This window comes from Anas platyrhynchos, chromosome 14 (assembly GCF_047663525.1).
Source record: "Anas platyrhynchos isolate ZD024472 breed Pekin duck chromosome 14, IASCAAS_PekinDuck_T2T, whole genome shotgun sequence".
Taxonomy (NCBI): domain Eukaryota; kingdom Metazoa; phylum Chordata; class Aves; order Anseriformes; family Anatidae; genus Anas; species Anas platyrhynchos.
In genome coordinates, this window is record NC_092600.1 from 10,316,297 (window position 1) to 10,325,181 (window position 8,885).

General features: G+C 39.1%; 1 long non-coding RNA gene across 1 annotated transcript; it reads right to left on the bottom strand.

Moving 5' to 3' along the window:
* Positions 1-7,561: 7,561 nt before the first annotated feature.
* On the bottom strand, positions 7,562-8,320 carry LOC110354606 (uncharacterized). Its single transcript, XR_003500497.2, has 2 exons — positions 8,222-8,320; positions 7,562-7,796 (listed from the first exon to the last, which is right to left on the bottom strand). It is a non-coding gene; the product is annotated as an uncharacterized lncRNA (long non-coding RNA).
* Positions 8,321-8,885: the final 565 nt, after the last annotated feature.

Below are 8,885 nucleotides of genomic sequence, written 5' to 3' on the forward strand. Positions count from 1 at the left end.
AATGCAGTTGCTCTGAAGACAGCCAGGCATCATGGCTGGAGGTACAGTATTGATTTTCTCCTACACATATCAAGATTAAACCTGCTTAGTGTACAAGTCAGGAGATCTCTTTATGAAAGAAAGTTAATGGAGAGCCAATCAGCAACATCTCTGATGAATTGAGCTTCTCAGAAAGTGCCGAATCACTAAACTAAAACTGTTCTTGGAGATCTACCTTTTTTTTTTTTTTTTTTTTTAATCCTTTTTAGCATTGCTTGCATGTAGTTTGGAATTTTCTATCAGACCTAGGTGACGCACGCACATAGAAATTGCTTGAGCCATGGAGATAGAATGTGTGAGATGTGTATTCACATCCTTCACAGGACAGAGATGAAATCAGATCTTCCTCTTCCTACAAGAATGATTCAGTTAGTGATTGAGACAAGGAAATGAACAGGAACCTTTCTCTCTGGTTCTGTTGTTTGGACAATGTCTTTAATAAATGAAATTGTCATTCTCTATATTTATTCATAGCTCGGACAGATCTTTAATTAATTAATTATGATTAATATTTCTTAAGAGAAAGACTAAAAAGTCACTCTAGTGATGTAAACTGAATGTGAACATCAGTTTGGCCAGTGATCTCATTTCCCATGCAGTAGCTGACCACTCAAAAGTTGTCTTCTAATACAAGATCCAATAACAATGCAATAGGTAATAGCTTGTGAACTGAGTAATGAAAGCAATGAAAATACCAAAGGACAGTACAGTATTTTAAACAAGCTATAAGCATTCAATATATTTCTTTCAGCATCACCTAGAAGACTTGATAGAGATTCTGCTGGGCAAGCGGCTGTAAATACAAACACCTAAGTTCATGTGTTTAAAACAGAATGGATGGGATGGGGGGCACAAGGTAACAGGGACACAAGATCTATGCAATAAGCAGCAGCAGGCTCTGCATGCCATCTGCCTGGTACTTTCTCCTACCCCCATTAGGGCTTACTTTCACATCACACAGATCAGCCGTCTGTTTTCACCCACCCCCCAAGCGACAGTCTAACTACATTTGACAGAATATATGTTTTTTTCCCACCTCCTCCACAAGCCCTTTCCTTTGTCCTCTTTTCAGCAGTTCTGGCTTCTGCCAGCAGATTATGCTGACAATTTAGTGTGAAAAGGAAATTAGAAATGCACCAGTGTTCCTCACATGAGCAGAACCACAGCTTGAATGAAAACATTAATTCAGATTAAAATGGAATCACTCAACAATTCATCTTTTTAGTGCACACACATGTGTGTATGTGCTTGTGTGTAAAACAGGGGTGTTATTGTGCTAGGTCTCTGTATATGACCTACCTGATTAATGGAATGACACAGTCTGCTAGTGTAATTCCTACAGCTAAAACAGTGCATCATGCAGCACACACATCCCCAAGGAGAGGAAGCATGGTCTAGAAATACTAAGGAAGAAAAGACGATTTCTAGGCTCTACCTTGTAACTGTGCAAGAGTTATGCTGGAAACAGGTCAGCCTGACTCCCAGACTGCCTACTAATGGTCTCAGGCAAGCTCTGCTCCCTGAGCACCAAATACCAGTAACCTCCCAGTGCATCACCTCTCAGCTGTCCCAGCCAAAGCCAACAAATGAGGGGGGGGGGGTTGAGGATATCTTTGAGCAGGCTACCTGTCCAAAGGAGCTGGCTCTTTTGAAACTTTCCCACATTGCCTCCAACTGATGCTATTTTCCTTCCATAAATTGGAACTACAATGAAATCCCTGTAAGAGAGTTGTGTGATTTAATTTCTACAATTTTATGTGATTCTGGTGTAGAAAATACCATATGGAAAGAACACCTGCCAACTAAAATCTAGCCCTAAATATAATACTTCCTGGTATGGGTGACAGTGAAGTGTCAGAGGTTCTAATTTGTAAAGGCCAGAAGAGTCTAACCCATGAAAACAACATAAAAATATTTTTCTAAGGTCCTTCAGAGAGTGTTCAGTTTTAGGGAGAGAAGTGCTTTTGGGTTCCCAGGGGCTCGTGGAACAAGTGAGCTATGATCAAATGAAATGAGAAACAACTCCATAGCATCCTCTCAGTACATTACATTGTCTGCACTAGTCAGCCAGCAGTAAGAGAAATGGGAAGAAACAGCAGAAGTGGCACAAGATGGCCTTCAAACTTGTGAGTTGGAATGGTGAAATTCCAACATAAGCCTATGACTCCCTTCAGATTTCTTTTCAAGAAAAGTTGTCTTTCCTTAGCTGTTGCCATGGGCATCCCACAGAGTTACACCAAAGTCAACAACAACAGCAGAATTAGTCTCAGTGTGCCAGGTTCACTTTTAAAAGTGATATAATTAGAAATAAATTAAATAGTATCAGTTGGTGGGGCACTTCATGTTGTCCATGCATAATTAAGGAGAGCAATCACATGGTACTGCAGGCAGCAGGCAGTCAAATAAAAATGAAAAATGAATGATAGGAAGACAAGGACACAATCAGACCAGACAGTACAGAGAGGAAGTGCCAAAAAAAAAAAAAAAAAAAAAAAAAAAGTTTGCTTCCTATTGTTTCCATGTAAAAATTTTATTTCTGTAACTTGAGTCTTGGCTTCTTTCTCCTAAATATATAAAATTTCTCTATACCCAAGAGCAGAAGATTAGCTGCAGAGGATAACACTAAGGTCTTCACTGCCCTGAGTCCTGTCCATTTCCAGATGTTCAAGGCAGAGTTTCAAGAACAGGTGAAATGAAGACTGATCCTTCCCTAGTCCATATTCCTAACTTACATCATTCTGAATCTTACTGAGCATGTACTCATCCATGGATTTATCAGCAATTTATCACTGAATAACAAATAGACTTTCCCTATATTAATGTCTACTAGATTTTAATATGAATGAATATGAAATCTACAACACCCTGCAGCAATGAGTCCCACAGTTTAATGACGCTTTTTACAGGAAGAAAATCCTTTGATTTTTTTTTTTTTTTTTTTTGAGGCATGCAGATTTTCATATAATGAGAAGGAATGAAGAATTATACCTTGTTTTTTTTTTCTCCGTGAGGAAACTCTTTTGCAATTTCAGTCACCATCCCTGCCTTTCTGTGTGTCTTTTCTTGTTCTTCTACATCTCAAGGGAACCAAATCTGTACATAGATTTCAAGACATCTGAACAGTGGTTAATTACATTTCCTGGTATGTTCTCTACTCCTTCCCTAATAATTTCTAAAATTCTCTACACCTTCTGACTTATTCCCACTGAGCCTTAAGCTAATGTTTTCATAGCACTGTTCAAAGTGAGTCCAAAATCTCTTTCCTGAATGCTAATAGCTAATCTACAGTTCATCACTGTGTAGGTTATAATTACTGTTGTTTTTCCCAGTGGTCATTATTCTGCATTTCTTAATATGCAAACTTCATCTTCTGTTTTATCACTCAGTCCCTCAATACCATGAAAAGATTCTACAGGTCCTTACACTCATTTTATCTTTCTCTGCCCTGAACAAACTCATATCAGCAGGAAATGGTATTACCATGCTATTCAGCTCTTTCTATACTGTTTGTGCACACCCTGGATAACACAGCCAAAAGCACAGGTCCCTATGGAAAGGCTTAGAGTAACTTTCCAATGTCAGGCTGGTATTCCTAGCTTTCATCCACTTACTACCTCACTAAAGGACCTTCCCTCTTATCCCATGACAGCCTAATTTGCTTAGAAAAATTTGGGGGAGGGAGCTTGCCAAAACATCTTGAAAACCCCAGTGTATTGTAGTGACCAGATCACCCTTACCTACATACATAATTACTGATTCCTCAAAAATAAATAAAAAATGCTATTGAGGCATGGCTTCTCTCTGCAAACCCATGCTTGTTCTTTGCTATTTAGTCATCTTCATCCCTGCCTTCTAATTCCATTATTTAGTGTAATTTTTGTCCTTTGCACCCAGAATGACTGCTAGCTTTCCAGGCTCTCCTACCCTGGAGCCTTAAAAAATAACACCAGCACACCAGTTGCAATCTTTACTTCCTCTGTGCTGAAGATGATGTAAACCACAGATTTACACCCCCCATTAACAGCTGAGCAATTTCATATCTGAGTTCCTCTAGAACTCATGAGTGAAGCCCATCTGCTTCTGGCAATTTGTTATTATCCTTTTTTTTTTTTTTCATTTATTCCTAGACCCCTTCTACTAGCAGTTTAGTTTGAGGTAGTTTTACTGCCTTGTCCCCCGCAGAGAAAGGCTCTGTTGAGATACCTTGCCTGAACTCCCAAACTGTGATGATACACCTAATTCATCTTCTCTGTGGGCTCCATTGCACTCACCTGCTCTCTAGACTCTCTGGGAGGCTTCTGGCTCCTGATGCGCTTGGGGAAGTTGGTATTATTTTTATGCTTTCAGCAAGCTGATCCACAAAAATCTATCTGAGGTTTACTACATTGTGCTTTCACATTTTGCTTGCCAAAAAGTAGTCTTTTTTTTTTTTTCCTTTTCTTTTCTCTTTTTCTCTCTGGAACACAGCTTCCAGTTTGTAACCTCCACTTAGGTAATGCAAATATGCAAAATGAATACCATCCACTTCATACCATGAGTGTTTCAGCTGGCCCTGTAACACACTTAGAGCTTGGCTCACATTGTTTTAACAAAGAGCTGTGGCTGCTGAAAATGCTACTGCTGTGATCAGGCTGGGTACCTATGTCTCCAGTGCACCCATGCCTCTTGCTTGTTGCACCACAGGCCAGTAGTTTGGTGGCTACATGAGGTGGGGACACACCATCCATTCAGTCTGCTCTGCAACAAGAGCAGCACAATGGTAGCAACTAATGCACTGAACATGGAATATTTGTTTCTGAATAAGCTGATAGAGACTGTAGTGGACAGAGCAAGGGGCTAAAAGAAACTACAGAATAGCAGAGAACAGATGAAACACTAAGGGTGACTTTCTGCGTATCCCTGGGGTGATTAAAAGAATTATTGCCTCTATTGCCCCTGTTCAAGGCAAGTCCATAGTATACCATTATGCAGAAATCCTTTAATGTACTATTAAAATGCAGCCAGCTCTGAAGAGAGCTGTCCTTTAACAGTATCCATCAATACTATAAAAGACAGGAGCTGAAATGAATATCGTTTATAACAGAAATCATTACAATTCTAAACAAAGAAATCTTTTAAAGTACAGAAAGAGCAAGATAGATAGAGAAAAAAAAAAGAGAGAGAGAGAGAAAATTCTAATTATATTCATAAAAAACCCTGCTATTAGGGAACTAGTACAGTTAGAGTTCATCTTCTGTCCTTGAATTAAAAAGGCAGTCATGGCTAATCCAAGAAACTAAAGTCTCCTTTACCTTGAGGTTACATAAAATATTCCTTCATATTTCAATGTACCCTTTTTATTTGCGGGTGGGGGTGGGGAGAGCTTAAAAATAGATAGGGTTCAATCCTTTTCAAGGTCTAACTTTTCAGAATATGCCCAAAAATGTACAGAAGAAGGGCAGTCTGAAACAGGCATGGAAAGCAAGGAGAAAACAGTATGTCACTTTAACATTGGAACAATACCTGTTATTTCTAACTGTTTTCTTAAATTAATGAAAGAAGGATGACACACTGTTGTTTATAAGAATTAAAGAGTTGGCATTTCATGAATAATGAGATACTCCCAGGCGGCAGGAAAATCTGTCCTTACATATTGGAGTCTTTTAAGCCCATTTTGCCATTCTCCTTTTAAATGCCTTGCTCCAGTCTCAGGCCTCCTTTGGGAACACACATCTTTGATCAAGGGTCCATCCTGCCTTCAGAGCTCCTGCTGGCAAACAGGTTCAAAGCAGCTTTGCTTCAGTGAAGGAAACAGAGGGAGCATGTCCATCTCCCAGATATGAACATCAGAACCATTGACCTTGGCGTATGCAGGACGAGTTCTTCCACATGTTCCTGTGTCAGGCAAATGTGGAAAAGGGCTTTTTATGGTCCAGATACAGCCCTAGCTCTAGGTGTTGCCATGATTTTGGTAAAATCCTAAATGCATAAGTTTAGTTGAATTAGGTCTATCAAAAAATCACCTTTTTTAGCATCTGTGTGCATTTCAGTATGTACATGCATCTGAACAACACACATGGACTGATCCACAATCTTCCAACTACCAGCAAGACTACTTCTGTGCAAGCAAAGCAACTGAAACTCAGTTGAGAGATAATGTATGAGTGTACTTCTATGACCTGCTGTACTTTTTGTATGTGAATGCTTCCCAATGCTTAATGTATTTTTAATGAACCTCAGCTTTAGAAAAGGAGACAGAAACTTTCAAAATCTATTGGCCATAACTTTTTTTCCATGCTCATCTCAGAGGAACTATTTCTGAACCTGGTGTTTGTTGATATAAGGTATGATACTAGTCTGGCCTGTTATCTCCTCTTTCATCTGAATGTAGATATTATTTACTGAGCAGAAGATAGCCAAATTGTGCCATGGCAGAGGAATAGAAAAGGTATCTGCTTAATTTTAGTGACTGGTTTTCTGAAGCTAATTTTATTCAAATAAATGTTGTGTTGTGGGTGCATGACCACGATATATACATCAGTGGTGCCAGGATCTAAGTGGAGGTTACTGTGTTCCAAGTGAAAAACCATCATCATCCACTCAAAACTGTGATCGGATAATGAGCAGCTCTGAAGTGGATAATTTGACTTTATTCAGAGATGGCTCAGCACCAGATAATACCTGACCCAGATCTCTTTCGAATTCATCTAAAACCTACTATTGGTCTGATTTCATGCACTGTTTCTTCATGTAACCTCTGATGGGCTGGGGCAGATGAAATGAAATGAAAGACAGTGTTGACACTCATTAATTTCAAGTCCTTACAGAAACTTTCATTTTCTCTCCATGAGGCTTGTGGGAACATTTTTTGTAAGGAAAGGCTGATTAAAGAAAAAAAAAAAAAAAAAAAAAAGTATGTGTAAATGGGAAATGTTTTAGCAAAATTTCAGCATATGGTGCATCTTAAAAAGGAAGAAAAAGGAAATCCAGAGCCCATTGTACACAGATGAAATTTATAAACCAATAAGGCTAATTTAATCCAAAAATCAATACTGGGAAATGTTACCAAAGAACCACTCCTTGCCTTTCCATTTGTTTGTAGACACGTTTCTGAAATAATAATGGCAAGTCATTACTCAGACATTGGTTGGTAGCTACAGAGGCATTGAAAGCCATGGCTGAGTTTGTTGGTCTACATTCCTCTGCAAGTAAAAAGAATGTTTTTCCACCAGAAATTGCCATCAGGATAAGATCCCCTAATAACTGAAAACTGTGGCCTTTCTGGGTGGGATTTGCAAAAATATTCATCGTGGATGTAACTTTGCTGCCAGTAAAATCAGTAGGAGATACACCAAACACATGAAAGCAACAAAATCATGCCAACCCTGAGGGCTAAGCAGAAACCTTAATTTATTTGTTATTTAAATGAAATTTTAGCAACATGGGAAAGGCATAGGTTCCTTCCAACATCTCCAATGGTATTGATCTTTCAGTGAGGCAGAAAGACTCTGCTCCCTATTTCATGACTGATTTAATTTAACAATTCAAAGCAGCCCATGCCTTACTGATGGGATCAATGTGCTGTTACTCTCCATAGCTGCTCTGGGAAGGTGGATGTTGCTGCTTCGTCCTGCATGGCAGGTCACTGTAGGGCACATACTGGCTCCTGCACTCATCTCCAGAAACATCTCACGAGCTTCTCAGTGTCAGGAAGGCAGGGATGGACACATGACTCAGCACAGACAGCATAAGACTTTTGCATAGCTCTGAAACTCAGCCTGGGATTTGAAAAAAATAATAATAATAATAAAATCATTTCCACGTGTGCTTAAGAGCTATCCAAAAGACTTGTTTTTAGGCTGATTTTGGTTTAGCAAAATTTTATGAAACCCAACCTGGATTGTCTTTAGTATATATATATATTTTTTAATTTTTACTCTTTCTAATGTCCTATTTGAGTACCATTATCCTAATTTTTTTCATTTTCCCAGACATAAAAACCACTGAGCCTATCATATTAGCAATCCTGAATGGCTCTCCTTGCATCTAATTAAAATTTGAGCTAGGAAAGCTCTTTGTTATGGATAACAGTATTTACTTATGACTAGCATATTATTATAAATCAAAAAGCTGTTCAAGTTTTGCATATTCCTTATTGATGCAAAAAATAAACTGAGGAAAATAAAAGGCTTTGGGGTGTTACCCAAACAGCGTGTAAATCTCAGTAATAAATGGATCTTCCCTCTGATACCCTTTCTTCCACCAAAATTAAAGTTTTAAGTGCAGTAAGAAAATGAAAATCAATTCAGTGAAGCATTTAAGCACATGCTTATCTTTAAGCAACTGAGTAGTTCATCAACTTCAGCTGTTATTCACTGACTTCAGTAAGACCCGTCAGTCAAAACTCCCTGCGCCTGGCAGCTTGCTCCATGCAACCACAGCAAGAAGAGCACAAATATTCTTGATCAGAGAAACCACCTTGCACCCATTTTAAAGGAAGATTGCAATCACATCTGCTGCCAGGTTGAATGGGCTCTGTGATGGGTGATTGCTTCTTTCTGATGTACTCTTGTCACCTAATGTCTCTGTTGTGAAGACGGGTGTTGGGAGCTCTCTGCTTCCTTATGCAAGAGGGGATTATTCCTCATGAAACCCACACATCACCATATGCATCTCAGGACCAGAGGACAACAGGGGAGAGTTATATTGCTAACAAATAATTGCAATGTGTCTGTTTAACATTTACAACAAATCATCATCAGCATTTAGAAGGGCTGCCTGGAGGCCTGGAGCTGTCAAGCCAGATAATGGCCCGAAACACTGCTGGCTAATAATAACACTGGGCTCCACTGCACCGTGTGTAAGTG